Here is a 19,957-nt window from a genome sequence, read left to right as displayed (position 1 = left end):
GTTTGAGACATTGACCATTAACTTTAAACGTACCTCTGTGATTGTCGTATAAATCAATAGCTCTATAAGGATACACTCGGTAGATGGTATAGGGTCCTTTCCATTGGGATTTAAGCATCCCAAGAAATAACTTCAACCTTGAATTAAACAACAAAACCTTCTGACCTTCTTTAAACTTGCGAGGTTGTATCCATCATGCCATATTTTTTTATCCTTCTTTACTCATTTTGGCATTCTCATAAGAAAACAACCTTAACTCTTCCAACTCATCCAGTTGTAACATCCTTCTCTCACCGGCTTACTTAAGATCAAAGTTCAATTGCTTCAAGGCCCTGTGAGTCCAACTCTAATAGCAAATGACATGCCTTCCCAAAAGCTAACTGATAAGGAGTCATTCCTAACGGTGTCTTAAATGCTGTCCGATAGGCCCAAATGCATCATCGAGCCTTCAAGACCAATCTTTTCTACTAAGGCGTACTACCTTTTCAAGAATACCATTGATTTCATGGTTCACTCTCTCAACTTGCCCATTAGACTAGGGTGATAGGCAGTAGCAATCTTGTGCTTCACATCAAATTTGTCAAGCAACCACTTAAGCCATTTGTTCATAAAGTGAGAACCTTCATCACTAATAATAGCTCTTGGTGTCCCAATTTGTGTAAACACATGCTTATGTAGGAATCGCATGACTACCTTAGCATCATTTGTAGGGTATGCTTCAGCTTCAACCCACTTGGATGCATAGTCCACAGTTACTAAGATGTCTTTGTTTCCATACGAAGACGGAAATGGGCCTAAGAAGTCAATGCCCCATCGTCGAATAATTCAATCTCCAAAATGTTTGTCAAGGGCATCTCATTCCTCCTTGTTATATTCCCGGTCCTTTGGCATTTATCACAGTTTTTTCACATAAGTATAAGCATCTTTAAATATCGTAGGCCAAAAGAAACTTGCTTGCAAAATCTTAGCTGCAGTACATGAACAACCAAAGTGTCCCCCACTTGGGGATGAATGGCAATGATACAAGATCTCAGCAATCTCATTTTCAGCTACACACTTTTAGATTATATTATCTACACACTGTTTAAACAAAAACGGATCCTCCCAAAAATAATACCGACTATCATGAAGAAATTTTTTCCTTTGCTGGTATGTCATTTCTTGAGGAATTATTTCACATGCAAGATATTTGGAAAAAACAACAAACCAAGGTGTTTAATGAATTTGACTTACCTTAAATAAGTGTTCATATGGGAAATTTTCGTTGATAGGCACACATGATCGAGTTACCTCATTTTGCTCCAACCTCGACAAATAATTAGCTATTTGATTTTTGAAACAATTTCTGTCTTGGATCTCAAGGTCAAATTCTTGGAGTAAAAGTATCCAACGAATTAGCCTTGGTTTTACATCTTTCTTCGAGAGCAAGTACTTAATGGCCGCATGGTCAGTAAATACTGTAACTTTGGTACCTATAAGATATGAGCGGAATTTGTCAAAAGAAAATACTATGGCAAAGAGTTCCTTTTCGGTTACCATATAATTGAGTTGGGCTCCTGTCAAAGTTTTACTTACGTAGTAAATAGGATGAAACATTTTGTTTCTTCTTTGACCCATCACAGCTGCAACAACATAGTCACTTGCATCACATATCAACTCAAAAGGTGAGTTCTAATCAGGTGTAATGATTATTGGGGCTGAGATTAACCCTTTTTTTTAGATCTTCAAAAGCTTCCAAGCATCCTTTGTTGAAATCCAACACTGTATCTTTCTCTAACAAAAAACACAATGGTTTAGAAATTTTCAAAAAATCTTTGATAAACCTTCAGTAAAAACTGGCTTGGCTTAAGAAACTTCTGACTCCTTTCACATTCATTAGGGCCGGTAATCTTTTAATTACGTCCACCTTTGCTTTATCAATTTCAATTCCTCTTTTCAAGATTTTATACCCTAAGACAATCCCTTTCTTAACCATAAAATGGCATTTTTCCTAGATAAGGACAAGATTCGTCTCTTCGCATCTCTTTAGTACCTTAGCCAAATTACTCAAACAAATATCATAAGTGTTACAAAAAATAGAAAAATCATCCATGAAAATCTTAACAAAACTTTTGACCATATCAGTAAATATTGCCATCATGCATCGTTAAAAAGTTTTAGGTGTATTGCATAAACCAAAAGGCATTCGCCTAAAAGCAAACATACAGCATGGACAAGTAAATGTTGTCTTATGTTGGTCCTCCAGGGCTACAACTATTTGGTTATATCCCGAATAGCCATCTAAAAACAATAGAATTCATTACCTGCCAGTCGATCTAACATCTGATCCATAAGAGGCAACGGAAAATGGTCCTTCCGAATGGCTTTGTTCAACTTTCTGTAATCAATACACTCCAACCAATAACAGTTCTTGTTAAAATTAACTCGTTATGCTTATTTTCAACAATTGTGATTCCACCTTTCTTTGGCACACACTGCACCAGACTTACCCACGAACTATCTAAAATAAGATAGATGATTCCTGCATCTAACCATTTGATCACTTCCTTTCTCACAACTTCTTTCATAATAGGATTGAGCCTCCTTTTCCCATCAATTTGAGCTCTTTCACCTTCTTCTAAAATAATTTTATGCATGCTAAAAAAAAGGGCTTATACCTCGAATATTAGCTACAATCCAACCAATTGCTTTTTTAAATTTCTTTAGAACAACAATTAGTTGCTAATCTTGATCTTTCATCAATTCTGCTGAAATAATCACAAGCAAAGTAGAATAGTCACCTAAATAATCGTATTTCAAATGGGAAGGAAGTACCTTTAGTTTGAGTTTAGATGGTTCTTCGATTGACAACTTTGGTTGCACAAATTCTCTAACTTATAACGCTAACGGTTCAAACCGTGTGGATTGAATAAAATTTCTCGTATTGGCTTCCATCAAAGCCATGATTTCTTCACATTGTTCATCCTCCAAAGGGTCAAGAGATAAAGCTTTCTCTAATGGATCTTCTTCAAATTTACTTTCTATAAAAACCAAGGTTTCTATCTCTTCCAGAACTGAACACTCTTCTGCCAGATTGGGAAATTTCATCGCTTTAAGAATGTTAAAGGTTACCTGATTGTCTTGAACTCACTTGGTGAGTTCAACTTTCTACACATCAATTAACGTTCTTTTCGTGGCTAAGAAAGGTCTCCCAGTGATGATCGGCACTTCCTTATCCACTTCAAAATCTAAGACAATGAAATCAGTAGGAAAAATAAATTTATCGATTTTTACCAAAACATCCTTGATCTTTCCTTAGGGATATGCTAAAGATCTATCCGCTAGTTGAAGCGTCACAGTTGTAGGCCTTATTTCACCTATTCCTAACATCTTGAAAATAGACTTAGGCAACAAGTTGATACACACTCCTAAGTCACATAAGGCTTTACCACAGTAAGATTCACCAATGTTATAGGGTATCCTGGGTCTTTCAATTTTGGTGGCAGTTTGTTCTACAAGAATGCACTTCACTTCTTTGTCAAGGCAACAGTCTCATACTCACTTAGTCATTTCTTCTTGGGCAGTATATCCTTCATAAACTTCACATAATTCGGTATTTGTTCTAAAGCCTCCACCAATGGAATATTGATGTGTAACTGCTTTGGAACATCCAAAAACTTCTTGAATTGTACCTCATGTTTCTGCTTGTGTTGCTGCAATCTTTCCGGATATAGAGGTGAAGTAACACTCGGTTGAACCGGACAACTTTTTTGAGTAGGTAAATCTGCATCCAAAGAAGATGTTAAAGTATCTGAATTTACTAAGTTATGATTTACCTTATCAGTCTTTGCATATTCTGATTCCTTTGGTGTAGGAATTTCAACAGCTGGTTGATTCTTCTCAACGGGCTTAACTTTGACATCAATCAATCGGGGTTGCAAAATTTTGCCACTTTGCAATGCCACAGCCTTGATTTGTTCTTTACCCAAGTTTCTTGGATTCTGATTATTGTTCGGCAAGGTTCCTTACGGTCTATTACAAAGCTCTGTAGCTAACTGATCCATTTGGTTTTCCAAATTTTTTAGTGTTGCTGCTTGGCTTTAGATCAAAGCGTCATTCTTTGTCATGTATGCTTTCAACAAGTTCTCCAAACTATTTTTTGCCTCAACTTGAGGTGGTTTTTGAGATTGCTGATTAAACCCTTGAGATTGGTTGGGTCTATGTTGCAATAAGTTGTTATTCAGTTCGTTTCTTGGTTGCTCCAAGAAAAGTTAGGATGATTACGCCATGAAGGATTGTAGAAGTTGGATTGGGGTCCTTGTCCACTCCTATTTTGATATTGGTTCCCCACATAGTACACTGACTCGGGATTTGATGGACAATTCTCAAAAGAATGACCTTCTCCATAGTACACATAGGAAACTACTTCGTACAGACTTGGTGGTTGAACTGCAAAATTATTAGCAGTATTAGTGATAAAATATTTTAACATAGAGGAAATAGATGATACCTGAGTTGATAACGAAGTGAGAGCGTCAACTTCATGAACTCCGGCTACACGTCTTCCTGAAGTTGTTCAAATTTTTTGGCCATTGATAGTTATTATTCGTGATCCTCTCGATGATCTCATAAGCCTCATTATAAGATTTAGACAAAATTTCACCATTCGCTGAAGCATCTACCATCAATCTTGTATATGCTTTGAGACCATTATAGAATATCTCTAACTAGATACAATGAGGAATCCCATGATGAGGACACTTACAAAGTAACTCCTTGAATCGTTCCCAAGCCTCATACAAAGACTCGTCATCCAATTGTTTAAAAGTTGTGATCTCGTTCCTCAACATTGCGTTTAGGTGGGAAATACTTAACCAAAAATCTCTCTGCTAATTCTTGCCATGTAGATATGGAACTTGGTGGCAATGAATTGAGCCACACTCGTGTTCGATCTTACAATAAGTACGGAAACAACTGCAACCTTAGTGTGTCTTCAGTTACACTGACTATCTTAAATGAAGCACTCACCTCCATAAACAATCGAAGGTGGAGATGTGGATCTTCTGTGGGCATACCACTGAATTGGCCCACCGTTTGGAGCATTTGAAATATCACTGGTTTCAACTCAAATTGGGTTGCCTCAATATCTACCCTTCTAATTCGTAGATTTAACTCACTGAAAAGTGGCACAGCATATTGTCTGATGCATCGATCCCTATCATCGGCAATGAGGATAAGATTTCGTACATGTTCGGCTTCATTACCTTGGTCTTGATTCTTATTTCCAAGGTCCATCTCGACTTGTCTTTGAGTTATTCGTTCACATCTTCTTTTTCTTAAAGTTCGCTCAATTTCAGGGTCAACAGGTAGTAAATCTATAATTCGATCTATGCTGATAAACCCTTGAAAAGGAAATCACAAAATTAAAAAGAATAAGTTACTAATGTTAGAAATAAATCAAATTGAAAATAAATAATTTCACGAAAGAAATGACTATAGCAACAGTTGACAATCCCCGATAACATTGCCAAAACTTGTAACGCGTAGGTTTGTGCAAGTGTAAACAGTCGTTATCAAGAAATGAGTAAGTATCAAGTTATCGTCTCTACAGGGATTGTATTTGTGCTAAGTCACTTAATTTGTAAAATTATATTCACAATTTGGTAAATAAAAACACAATATAATTGAGAAGTGACGATTAAAATATATTAAACTAAATGCAATGATCCCTGATGCAAATTATCCTAAGTATGCAAACTATATGAATGAAATAGATTTTAGAAAAATTAAACACAATTTGCAACGATTATAACATAAATAGACTAGGAAAATTACTTCAATTAAACTCAATTAATTATCAACATGCGTAACAATATTTGGAAAAACATTCCATGGCAACTCGATCTTTCATGAGTTTGGAAACCACATAAGGTCCTTTCGAAATCCTTTACTTAGTAAATATGCATTTTACTGATCCTTATTTACTAAAGATGTCCTAGCATTCATGTGAGGTAATATGGACGTGTTAGGTTTGAAACAGTTTAATCACATAAATCTAAAAACTATGCAGATAACAGAGCTTGGTTAGGGTTGTTATGCAACCTGTAATTTAGACAACTTAGGATCTAAATTGAGCATGCACATTTCAATTATACGTTTACTAGCTGTCATCTGATTAGGATCGCTCATCTAATTCAGGTGCATTTCAATCATGTATGAACGAAATACAAACTTGATTTTAATTAAAAACATGATCGATTGAGGCACAAGCATTATAGGCATGAATCTAATAAATATTATTTAACCAAAGCAATCATCCTAGCTTAAATAAAATTAAGCTATCATTTTTGTAACAAGAACATTAAACACATAGCAAACATTCTTAAATTAAATTAAAGAAAAGAAAGATTAAACCCAATTCAGAGTGGCTGTCACCCATGACTCTGACTAACAAGGCTCCTTCGTTCCTTTGCTTTGCTCCTTTGCTGATAGCTCTCGAAGGTAGCTGACCAAGGGTTCTTTAAGAGGCTCAAATGCTAAAATCCTTATGAAAAGATGATGTTAGGTGTGGGGAGAAAAGAAGAATGCTAAGATAATTTAGAAAGGAGAGAATGATTGAATGATGAGGGATGATTAGAAATGTGAGAATGAGGTCTTATTTATAGGTGAGGAGAGGGGGATAGTTTACTAAAAATAGCATTTTTCATCCTTTAAAACATCTTCCATGGGTGGTCGGCCATAAATTGAGGAAGTTGAGCTGATTTTTGCTTGAGTTTTGGTCAATTTGAGTGCCACAACAACTCAGGACTGAGACTCGGTCAAGTGCAGATCTTCAGGTAAATCTCTAATTTCTTCAACTCTTCAAGGACCTTGTGCAATTAAACCAAAAAGTGGTTTATGGACAACCATGTGCAGCCGAATTTTGGGTTGACTTGTTCCCCAATTTGGACGGTTTTGTAATCCAGCAAAGCTATCAGACCTGTCCAAAATAAATCAACAAGTTAGAGGACCAAAGAATAAAATTTATCCAATTGAATTAATTAATTTAAATCCCAAATTATTAATGAAATATTTTAAAATGAATTATTAAATATAATTTTATATTTATTATTTAATTTAATCATGCATGGCCCACTTTATGTCTTAAGAAATATAATATATTCAAATTAAAACAAAATAAGCCATTCATTGCATGGAAACTATATTATAAAGCATAAAATCACATTTTAATAATTCTATGTCCTAATTTCATATTTTCACATATTTCATCAATTTATTAAACAATTACTTAGTTTTAACAACAAATTTAAGTAAAGAGGTGATAAATTACATAGGAAAAATCTTATATATTTTTTCGTTTACAACATGGTCGTGTCCCAGCCTGTGCCCTACCCTGTGTGTAAACAAGTGAGCTTATTAACTTCGGTCACACGGCCAACCACATGCCTGTGTGTCTAGCCCGTGTGCCCTTCGAAGTGGCTGTGTGCTAGGCCGTGCCAAACTTGTAGGGTATACTGACATATGCAACACGGACAAGTCACACTCCCGTGTCCTAGGCCGTGTGCCAATTAGGAGGTATAATAACTTATGCCACACGACCAGTCACATGCCTGTGCGTGAGACCGTGTGGAGCATACTAACTTCATTTCAACTTTAACTCCTGGGGACGCACGGCCGTGTAACATGACTGAGTGTCACACATGGCTGAGACACACGCCTGTGTGGACAAAAATAGGCTATTTACCAAGCCATTTTGCCACCTAATTTTTGTGCATACCTACACAATTCAAATGGTACTAACTTATAGCATAAATGGTCATCCAATTCAATTAAAATCAAGACTAAAACATACCATTTCAATTCCAACAACTAGCATGTTTACTATCTCATGTTTTCAACTAGCATGTTTACTATCTCATGTTTTACTCATTCAAATCATACCAACTTTACATATTCAAATCATCTAATTAAACATCTTCCAAACATGCATCATCATACATCAATCCACAAGCACATAGCTTCTCAGTTATCAACCATTTGACATTTATAACACCGACTATTAATAACATTGCAAACCAATCTCAATCACTCATTATAAACCATATGCACACTTATATATATAAAAAAACTAGCCAAATTAAGCCAAGTCTCATGGCTATATATACAAACCAAAACATAACCATTCATAAGCCACATCAAATGGAAAAACTCGCTACCAAGATACATAACAAAATGACCATAATTCTATACATGCCATATGACTAAACCATAAGCTCAAAAGTACCAAAGTAATGGTTGGATAGTGTGACGTAGTCTCCGATGATCCCTGAATTTGAGCTAGCTTTGAAATCACTATAAAACATGGGAAAATAAATAAAGTAATCTTTATAGCTTAGTAAGCTCGTATGAAATAAACTCAACTAATTATAAATACAAAATTCATCAATTTGAACTTGTTAATTCGTAATCATAAATACTAACAAACCTTCCACATGCTTAATTATATACTTATATGCAAACTTCATAACTTCTTCAATTTAAACTCGTATGATTCATATACAAAGCCATACCCAAACGAAAAATGTCGAATACTCGAATTCTCGAATTCTCGCACACTAAGTGCCAATACATAGCCGAAGCTATCTCGAATCGCACACTAAGTGCCATACATAGCCGAATTATCGTCAAATATAACTATAGTCTCTTATACACAATTTATGCAATATCAAAGCATTTAAAGCATACTTATAACAATGCTTATTACATACAAACTTACCTCAGATGTAAAATAGCTAAACTAATTGATTAGTCGAGAACTTTATCTTTCCTTCGATCTAGATTCGAGTTTCGTTTTTCTGGATCTATATGTAATCAAAATTAGTTTATTTAATCACCTCTCTATTCAACTTAGTTCAAAATTCACTTTAAGGCATTTTTACATAATTTTCGCTAATATTTCACATCTTTTACAATTTAGTCCTTATTTCATTTAATCACAAATTAATGAAATTAAAAATAAACCCATGCTAGCCAAATTACTATAATGCCCCTAGCAGCCCATATTTTTTCATTTATTTCATATTTCAACCACAAAGTTTCAACATTTTTGAATTTAATCCTCATTTTGCATTTTCACTAAAATTACTTAACAAAATTTGTATATCTATTAACAAACATTCATAATCTATCAAGAAACTTCAAAACACATGCTTATTCATCAATGGCATCATTTAAAATCTTTAATAATTTTGCAAAATAGTCCCTGGGCTAGCTAGAACTAGTTGCAACGATCACAAAAACATAGAAATAATTAAAAATGGGACAAAAACGGACTTACAATTGCACAAATGAACTTGGCTGAATGTTGAGTGTTCAACAATGGAGTTTTCCCTCTAATAGTCAGTTCAAGAAGAAACTAAAAGGTGATAAAACTTTTTTATTTTATTTATTTTATCTTTAATTATAAGTTTCTGAATTTAACCTTTAAAAGCATTAGTAATTACACCAAATACCATTCCAATATCATCCACTATCTTTCAAATGGGTTAATTATTACTTAAGGACCTTTACTTTAAGGTTCTATAGCTATTAGATACCTTTAGCTAATAGAACACAAGTTTTACACTTTACAGATTTACTCCTTTTTATCAAATTGACCATTCAAACGATAAAATTTCTTAACGAAATTTTCACACAATCACGTTGTAAACATTAAAATAATAATAAAATAACCACTTTGACTTTAGATTTGTGGTCCCAAAACTACTATTCCGATTTGACTAAAAATAGACTGTTACACAACTGATTTGCACCCAACTACATAACACATAATAATCTTACAATAGCTTAAGAAACTAAGCTGGGTATAATCTAACATGCATATATGGGCTCTTTCTCAATTTCATACATCTAGAGGATCAACTAGATCGTGCTCTGGTATCACTAAATTGTAACACCCTATACCCGACCCAATCACTAGGTCCGAGTACACAATGTTACACTTATACTAAATCAACAAAATATATTTAAGATTATTTAATTCTACGCCAAAGTTAACACTACGTTCTCAAACGACCTTAGTCCAATCACTATTTATCAATAGCATTTCCACGAATGAACATCATATACAACTTCTTATTATAAAAATAACAATATATATATGAAGAATTAAGTCTTTAACGACCAGTCTATTTACTGAATGGCCTTATACTTATACTTATAAACTAAAAACTTAAATTCTAATTAATCTCATATTCAATCTATAGCAGCTCATTTTTGATCATATCGAACAGTGGTTTCGGAACCATAAATCTGAGGCCAAAATATTTATTTTATTATTATTTTAATGTTTACAGCATGATTGAGTGATTGTGTGAAAATTTCGTTAAGAAATTTTATTGTTTGAATGGTTAATTTGATAAAAAGGACTAAATCGCGTAAAGAGTAAAGTTCTAATAGTTAAAGGTGTCTAATAGCTATAGAACCTTAAAGTAAGGGTCCTTAAATAGTAATTAGACCATTTTGATGGGAAATGGTCAATATTGGACATTTAATGGATGATTTAAATGGTTTATCATTAAGGGTATAATTGTAAATTGGATATTATCATCTTCATGAATCAAATGTTGAAGAAGAAGAAAACCATTTTGTTCATTTTAGGGTTCAGTCACTTTGGAGCTTGATTGATCAAAAAAAAGGAATTCAGACTTAGATTGAGGAAAAAGAAAAGTAATTGAATAGTCAGTCCGCTCAGCCATTCCATACACGAGGTAAGTTTGTATAATTGAACTTAAATGTGTATTTATTTAATTAATGGATGGAATTGAGATTGTATTTATTGTATTAGTTAAATTTGGAGATATTAAATTAAATGTACGGTTTAAATAAGATGAGTTGCTGAATAAGACCATAGTTGGGCATGGGAATTAGAAAATAAGTGTATGCCCCCACGCCCGAGACCATTACCGGAGTCGAGCTTGAGGGGTTACCGAACATAATTTATCAATTTAAGAACTTCAAATCATTTGTTTCTACATTCACAGCTTTCTAGCTACTCGCGTCACAGTTACAAGAAAAAATCATATCTTGAGTTATGAAACTCAAAATCAAGATCCGTAAATTTTCCCTAAATCTAGACTCATATATTTATTTACTAATTTTTTTCTAGAATTTTTGGTTGGGCCAATTAGTACAGTTTATTAGTTAAAGTCTCCCCTGTTTCAGGGTTCGACTGCTCTCACAATAAGACCATAACTAGGTTATGGCATGTGAATGTAAGACCACGACAGGGCCATGGAAATGTATGCGAAAGACCATAGTTGGACTATAGCATCAAAAAATCGATGTACTCGTACCGTAAGCATTTATAAGCCTGGAATGGTTTGGTAAGAGAATTGGTAAGAAATAGATACATATCGGTACAGGTATGTACGTAAAACTATTTGAGCAACGAATTAAAGAAGTTTAGAACTTATGAGTTAATATGTGATTAAACTTTATGTTAACTAATTGTTTGATGCTTTAAATGTAATTTATGTTACGTATTTTGTAATGCTAATGAATGATGAGATTATTTCATATTTACATATGAATTTACTAAGCTGTATATCTTACTTTGTTTATTTTTCTATGTTTTGTAGTAATTCGAAGCTAGCTTGGATTTGGGGATCGTCAGAGACTTCATCGCGCTATCAGTCATCTATTTTGGTACTTTTGAAGTTGTGTAAATATGGTATATGGCATGTATAGGCTTGAGTCATTTTGGTATGTGTGATGAAAATGTATTTTGGCCATTTGAGTTAGCTTGTGATGATGAATTTGATGATGTTTATAAATGTGCAAATGGTTCTATTTTGAGTTTGGTAATTGACCTATATTGTGTGATTGAGGTTGAATTTATAATGCTTAATGATATTAGATAATTTGATTGCTAAAAGGGTTGATAATTTGGGAAGCTATGTGCTTGTGAATTGGTGAATGATAATGCATGTTTGGAATGGTTTAGTTAATTGAATTGTATATGTGAATTAGGTATGTAATTAGATGACAAATTGTGGCATATTTGTGACTTGTATTATTGATAATGAAATGGTAAGAATTGAATATTGGTTGATGATATTTGGATGCTTATTTATGTCTTGAAATGGAACTATTTGAGCTTGTATAGGTATGTACAAAATCGGAGTCAAAATAGCTTGGTAAATAGCCTATTTTTATCTACATGGACAAAGACACGGGCATGTGTCTTAGCCGTGTGTGACACACGGTCATGTTACACGGTCGTGTCTCTGCTGGCGATGAATTTTATACCAAGTCAGTATGCTCCACACGGCCTCACACACAGGCGTGTGACTTAGCTGTGTGGCATAAGTCAGTATACCCTACAGGTTTGGCACGGCCTAGCACATGGCTTGGCACACAGGCGTGTATGGCCATTTTTAGGGCACACAGGCTAGTCATACGAGCGTGAGTGTTGGCTGTGTGACCCAAGTTAGAGAGTTACACGGGACCAGACACAGGCTGGGACACGACCATGTACTCCCATTTTGAATGTCCACAGGACTTGTGACACCGGTGTGTCTGGTGGCTGTGTGAGACACACGGCCTGGCCACACGGGCGGGTGTCCCTTATTTTGAGAAAATTTTCAAAGTTTTGTGAAAGTTTCTTAAGTCATCGGTTCAGTCATGAACCATTTCCAAAGCATGCTTAGGGCCACGTAGGCTCATTTTAGGGACAAGTTGATTAAAATTGAATTATGAATGCTGGAATTGAGAAAATGTATGCTAAATGGATATTTAATTATTTTGTAAGTTCGGTAATGCTTCGTAACCCTATTCTGGCACTGAATACGGATTAGGGGTGTTACATTTATTGGCATCATAGCAGCAGTTTAGTCGATTCTAGGACTAACGTAGTGTGTGAGAGTCTAGCTATACATGCCATATATAACCTGTGATAGTGTGATGATTCCTGACATTATAAACTGTGTTTTCGTATAGTAATGGATCCCTAAGGAGCTGTAGCAGATGATGTTAAGAGTAATGCGCCAGCTCCCACTCAAGGGACAACGCCTTCTGAATCTAGACCCATGTCGAGTAGTCATGGAGGTGAGGCTAAAGAAGCATTTTTTCCAAATAATGAACAGGTGGTTCACTCAATATATCCGGATAAATTCGGCTGCTCAACAACCTCCACCCCCGCCAATTTCTCAACCAATCCCAGTAGTTCCTCAAGTTATTGATCCTATACAATTGAACAAGCCACTAGTTGATAAAATTCGTAAGCATTGGGCTGAAGAGTCTAAGGCCACAGTTGACAATGATCCTGAGAGAGCTAAATTCTAGCTTGAAAATACAATCAAAGTATTTGATGAATTGTCGTGTACACCCAAAGAGTGCATTAAATGTACTGTATCCTTGTTGAGAGACACTGCATGTCAACAGTGGAATACTTTGACATCAGTGGGACTGAAAGAACAGGTTACATGGGATTTCTTTCAATCTGAGTTCAGAAAGAAATATATTAGCCAGAGGTTCATTGATAAAAAATGCAAAGAGTTTCTAGAATTAAAACAGGGTCGTATGTCCGTGATAGAATATGAATGAGAATTCGTGAGGATCGGTAAATATGCCCGAGAATGTGTTTCAATGGAAGCTATTATGTGCAAAAGATTTAAAGACGGATTGAACGAATATATCAGATTGTTAGTCAGAATTCTAGAGTTGAAAGAGTTCACGGTACTTGTCGATCGTGCTTGCAAAGTTGAAGAACTGGGCAAAGAAAAGAGAAAGGCTAATTCTGAAGCTAGAGATTCGAGAAAGAGATTGATGAATAAACCCTATCACTCGTTATCCAAGAAATCATGAGATGTTTATAGTCAATCAAATGTATCGATGGAGAACTCTAATAGAGATCGTGGGAAGCAATTTATGTGTTCAAAAACTCCATCTATGTCAACGGTAAGTGTGGGTAATGCTAGGCCAAATAAACCTGAATGTGGATGATGTGGAAAACGACATTTTGGAGAGTGTAGAATGAATGACAAAGCCTATTTTAGATGTGGTTCACACAAGCATTTCATTCGAGATTGTCCTCAGTTAGATGAGAAAGATAAATATCAGAATGCAAGATCAAGCAACATGACTGTGAGAGGAAGACCATTTCGTAATGTTGGAAACGTGAGTGGTAGAAGAAGTGTAACACGAGATACTACTGTAAGATCTGAAGCTAGAGCACCTGTCAGAACTTATGCTATTTACGCTCGCGAAGAAGAGTCATCTCCAGATGTTATTACTGGTGTATTCTCTTTTTATGACACTAATGTAGTTGCATTTATAGACCCCGGATCAACTCATTCATATATATGTGTGAACTTAGTGTCTAGTAAGTATTTTGTAACAGCCTGATTTTGGGTCTAGTCAGAATAGTGGTTTCGGGACCACAAATCTGATGTAGAAAAAAATATTTTCATGGTCTACAATTTTATGGAATGATTTTGTGAAATTTTTGTCCAAAAATTTTGACGTTTGGACACTCAATTTAGTCAAAAGGACTAAATTGTAAAAAGTGTAAAAGTTGAGTTCTACATGCTAAAGGTGTCTAATTGCTATGAAATTTTAAATTGGAGGTCCTTAAATGGTAATTAGACCATTGTTAAGTTGTTGGACAAAAATGGAAATGGTTAGGTATGCTTCTAAAGTTTTTCATTAAGGGTATTTTAGTAATTTGGTAATTAAATGAATTAAAAAGCCAAATTAAAAGCCAATTTTTTCCCATCTTCCTCCCATGGCCGAATTTTACAAGGAGAAACCGTGGCTAGGGTTTTTCAAGTTTTCAAGCTCGATTGTAAGTTCATTTTATCCCCGTTTTTAATGATTTTTATGTTTTTGAAATTCTTGTAACATGATCTATCTATTTCTACCACTAATTTAAGAAATAATCATGGTCTAAAATTTTACCCACAATGGATATTTGTGTATTTTGATGTTTAATGATAGATTATGATGATAAATTATGAAAGTTTGATATTTGATAAATGACTTTTGCTAAGTGATTTTCGATGAAAATTCCTAAAAGGACCTATTTGTAAAAGTTATAAAATAAGTAGTAAAAGTGTGATTTAATGAAAAATGTGGGCTAGTATGAGTACAATGAAGATTCGGCTAGACTTGGGTAATGGAGAAATTTGATGAAAATCATTTTACAAGCCTAGGGACTAAAATGTAAAAATGTGAAACATTAAAGGAAAAAATGTAATTTTGCAATAATGTGATTTTGGGCTGATTTGAATAGTTTAATAATTAAATAAGTTGAATGTGTAATGCCCCGTACCCGAGACCATTGTCAGAGTCGAACACGAGATGTTAACGGACTTAATTCATTTATTTACACAGTTCATTTTAAAATTTCCAGGCAAGCTGGCTAACTGTGTCACTGTCACCTTAAAAATCATATCTCGAGTTCCAAAACTCGAAAACTGATTCCGTAAATTTTTCCTGAAACTAGACTCATATATCCATCTACAGATTGTTTTCTAGAATTTTTGGTTGGGCCAATTAGTACAGTTTATTAGTTAAAGTCTCCCCTGTTTCAGGGTTTGACTACACTGACATTCATGCATTACGACTTAGATATCTCCCTGTACAGGGCTTCAATACATATGCCTTTGTTTCTAATGAAACTAGACTCAAAAAGGAATCTGTACATATAAGGCATTACCTCTAATTATTTCTGGTTAATTTATGGTAAATTTCCAAAGTCAAAACAGGGGATCCAGTAACCGTTCTGGCCCTGTTTCATGAAAACTTAAACATCTCATAAGGTACGGCTCATATTGTAACACCCTGAATTTGGGCCTAGAAGTTTTGGGCCTTGAGCATGGGACCTGTTGAAGGTAGCTTATAATATTCTGTTGTGAATGTAAATTTCATCAATGAAGGCTTGTTTTAGTGGTTAAGTGTGTTGGGAAGTGTTGGAGAAGTCCTGGGTTTAAACCTGGACTCTAGCAAAAAATTTGGTTTAAGGTGAATCAAACCCTGGGTGTAGTAGGTAGGCCTTAAGAATATTGTTGGAGAAATTGTGACACAAAAAACCTTATGGCTTAGTGGCAAGTGGCGTGTGGAGCATTTGAGGGGAGGCATGGGTTCGAATCCCATAGCAAGCAAAGAGCAATTATATTGGTAACAGGGGGCGGCAAGAGTTGGTGTTGAATTTAAACTCTGATGTTGGAGGGATCCCACATCGGGAAGCTAACATAAGAGTGGATGGGAAGTTGGCTTTAAATAGAGAGAACCATAAGGAGAGTAAAGGTACCTTTCTTGGCTGATCCCTTTCGCTTTATGGCGTGCTCGTTTGGGTTGGGCGTCGGCTAAGAGTGCTCGGAGCGTGGATTAACTCCGGTCTCCAATCAGGTGTGTATTTATCACTACTCTTGTTGTTGGATGGCTACTTCGGGCCGAAAGGGGCCATGTGGGCCTAATGGGCCTACGGGCCCAATTGGATAAGTTGTTTGATTGTGTAGTAAATATTGGACTAGGCTAGGTGAATCGCATATCTGTGGCTAGGTTTGGGTTAAAAGGGCCATACGAGCGTGTGGGCCCATTTTGGCTGAGAATAGGATTTAGGCCCATTCGTATTGTTATCTATGTTTAAAATACTTTAGTTTACCAATTACTGAAATGCCCTCGACTTGTAAAATTACCAAAGTACTCCCGATTTACAGAATTACCGTTTTACCTTTGATTTACAGAATTACCGTTTTACCCTCGATTTTTAAAATTACCGTTTTTCCCTCAATTTACAAAATTACCGTTTTACCCTCGATTTATAGAATTACCGTTTTACCCTCAGTTTAAAGAATTATCGTTTTACCCTCGATTTATAGAATTACCGTTTTACCCTTAGTTTACAGAATTACCGTTTTACCCTCGATTTACAGAATTACCGTTTTACCCTCAGTTTATAGAATTATTGTTTTACCCTCGATTTATAGAATTACCATTTTACCCTCGATTTGTAAAATTACCGTTTTACCCTCGATTTACAGAATTACCGTTTTACCCTAGTTTATAAAATTACCGTTTTACCCTCGATTTACAAAATTACCGTTTTACCCTCAGTTTATAGAATTACTGTTTTACCCTCGATTTATAGAATTACCGTTTTACCCTCAATTTGTAAAATTGCTATTTTACCCTAGATTTACAGAATTACTGGTTTACCCTTAGTTTACAAAATTATCGTTTTACCCTTGATTTACAGAATTACCGTTTTACCCTTGATTGTGAAATTACTCAAATACCCCTGTAGGGTAGAATTTTTGAAATACCCCTATAGGGTAGAATTTCTGAAATACCCCATAGGGTAGAATTACTGAAATACCCTTATAGGATAGAATTACCAAAATACCCCTGTAGGGTAGAATTATCGAAATACCCTTATAGGGTAGAAATACCGAAATACCCCTATAGGGTAGAATTACCGAGATACCCTTGTGGGGTAAAATTACCATTTTTCCCCTAGGGTGTTAAATGACTGTTTTGCCCTTGTGGGCAAGTGACTGACTTGGACTGTGTGTTTGACGATTTGATTGTGAATATATGTTGGTGATATGAATGACTTGACTGTGATTGTTTGATTCAAATATGGGCATGACATTTTGCATACATGACATGTTGCATGGGTTGGGATTTTGTACGAAGGAAGCGTTCTGGTGGTTATGCCACAAATCTCTGTTCTGGTGGCTCTGCCACAATATCTTTATCTGGTGACTCTGTCACAATATCTGTTGACCGATCGATGGCTGAGTACCGATCACGTTACCGAAGGTTGTGTGTCGTTGTTGTGGGCTTCGTGCCGATTATAGACCCGTTATTAATGGCTCTGTGCCAACCTAAATATGGCTTTGTGCCATCTTGACTATGGCTTCGTGCCAAACGTATTTACCTGTAGCTATGTGCCTAACATATTTGTTGACGACTCTGTGTCGATCATATTTACCGAAGGCTGTGTGCCAGTTATATTATCGTCACTGATGGCTATGTGCCGAAGTTATTACAGTTATCTATGGCTTTGTGCCACGTATTCTATTAGGTGGGTTTGCCTCATTATCTGATTCTGGTGGCTCTGCCACAATATCTGTATCTGGTGACTCTGTCACGATATCTATTCTGGCAGCCATGCTGCAAATTCTGTGGTGTGTAGCGGATAGGTGGGTCGAGTTCTCTCCCCACATGGTGTAAAGTTGGTACGGGGTGTATACGGCTGGATTGGGTTGGGATTGCATTCACATTCTGGTTCTGATTCTGTCACGTAATTCTGATTTTGATTCTAATTCTGTTACTAATACTGATTCTGTTACTGATTCTAATTTTGATTCTGTCACCTAATTCTGATTTTGATTTTGATTCTGTTACTAATATTGATTTTGATTCTGATTCTGTTACTGATTTTGATTCTCATTCTCATTTTGGTTCCAATTCTGATAATGTTTCTTATTCTGTAATGGGCTAAGGTCCATCTGGTACTGTCTGTTGTAATGGGCTAAGACCTGATTGGTACTAAAATTGTAAGTAAGGCTGGGGGCCAGACTTTTAATTCTTTTAGATGACTGACTGTTCCTTTTTATAGTAGGGGATTTCACACTGAGTTTTCGTAAACTCACCCCGTTTATTAACCTTTCAGGTAATTTCTAGCCTTAGATGGATCGGGGTTGCTAGGGGCTCGGAGGAAGCCACACACACTGTTTATGTTACAGTTTTGATTATTACCTTTAAATTATTTTATGTGGGTTGTAGTAAAGCCGTTGTAATTTTCTAGATTTCAAATTTGGAATTTTATTTATTGTTCTTATAATTACTAGTATTAGAACACAATTTTCCAAAGCAACTACTTTTATTCAAAACATCACGTAACCGCAATTGTTTTTAAAGTAAGTTTCTGTAACTACCAAGATTTTTACAAAGTTGTTAAGAATGTTATTCAGCTAAGGTTATCTAACAAGGTTTAAAAAGGGTATAAGTTTTTAATTATTAAGAAGGGTTTTTAATGGAAACATGGTTTTCGAAAAACACTTTAATGTGACACGCCAAGTTCGAGCCAAACTTCCAGGCTGGGTTTGGGGTGTTACATTTAGTGGTATCAGAGCCTGGGTTGCAACAACTCGGCTGTGGATTGGGTTTTCAAAGTTTGAATTTTAGAAAATTATTTTCAACCACGTGGTCTGTTTGAAGTATTTCTCTTAAAAAGTGTGGCACACCGAGTCTCCGGCGCCGAATCTGTAAGTCTTCTGAATACTTTTGTCTATTTAGAAAGTGAAATACTATGGATTCCTTATATATTGGTCTGAATTTAAATTTGGTATTTATTTTATGTGGATGTGATGTTTGGATATAGAAATTGTATATATGTGTGATAAATATGTGTCTACTTCAGTGAATAAGTGTTGTATGTATGAGATGTTTCAAGTTCTAGTTGAAGTGTGATAGTGATAGTAGGATCAGAGTGCGCAGCGGTAGCGTAGTGGGGTAGATGTTACACTACTACCCTGTTAGATGGAAATTTCGAGGAGAAAATTTCTTTAAGGGAGGTAGAGTTGTAACACCCTAAATTTGGGCCTAGAAGTTTTGGGCCTTGAGCATGGGAGCGGTTGAAGGCAGCTTATAATATTTTGTTGTGCATGCAAATTTTGTTAATGAAAGCTTGTTTTAGTGGTTAAGTGTGCTGAGAAGTGTTGGAGAAGTCCTGGGTTTAAACCTGGACTCTAGCAAAAAATTTGGTTTAAGGTGAATCAAACCCTGGGTGTAGTAGGTAGGCCTTAAGAATATATTTGGAGAAATTGTGACACAAAAAACCTTATGGCTTAATGGCAAGTGGCGTGTGGAGCATTTGAGGGGAGGCATGGGTTCGAATCCCATAGCAAGCAAAGAGCAATTATATTGGTAACAGGGGGCGGCAAGAGTTGGTGTTGAATTTAAACTC

At 35.5% G+C, this 19,957-nt stretch overlaps 1 non-coding gene across 1 annotated transcript; it reads left to right on the top strand.

Annotated features, from left to right (window-relative positions):
- The first annotated feature begins 4,722 nt into the window (after nucleotides 1-4,722).
- LOC121208873 (small nucleolar RNA R71) lies at nucleotides 4,723-4,829 on the top strand. The gene has a single exon (XR_005903997.1). It is a non-coding gene; the product is annotated as a small nucleolar RNA R71 (small nucleolar RNA).
- Nucleotides 4,830-19,957: the final 15,128 nt, after the last annotated feature.

The sequence above is a fragment of the Gossypium hirsutum genome, chromosome A10 (assembly GCF_007990345.1).
Source record: "Gossypium hirsutum isolate 1008001.06 chromosome A10, Gossypium_hirsutum_v2.1, whole genome shotgun sequence".
Classification (NCBI taxonomy): domain Eukaryota; kingdom Viridiplantae; phylum Streptophyta; class Magnoliopsida; order Malvales; family Malvaceae; genus Gossypium; species Gossypium hirsutum.
The sequence above is the reverse complement of the archived record's forward strand: the minus strand, read 5'-3'. Positions and strand labels throughout refer to the sequence as shown.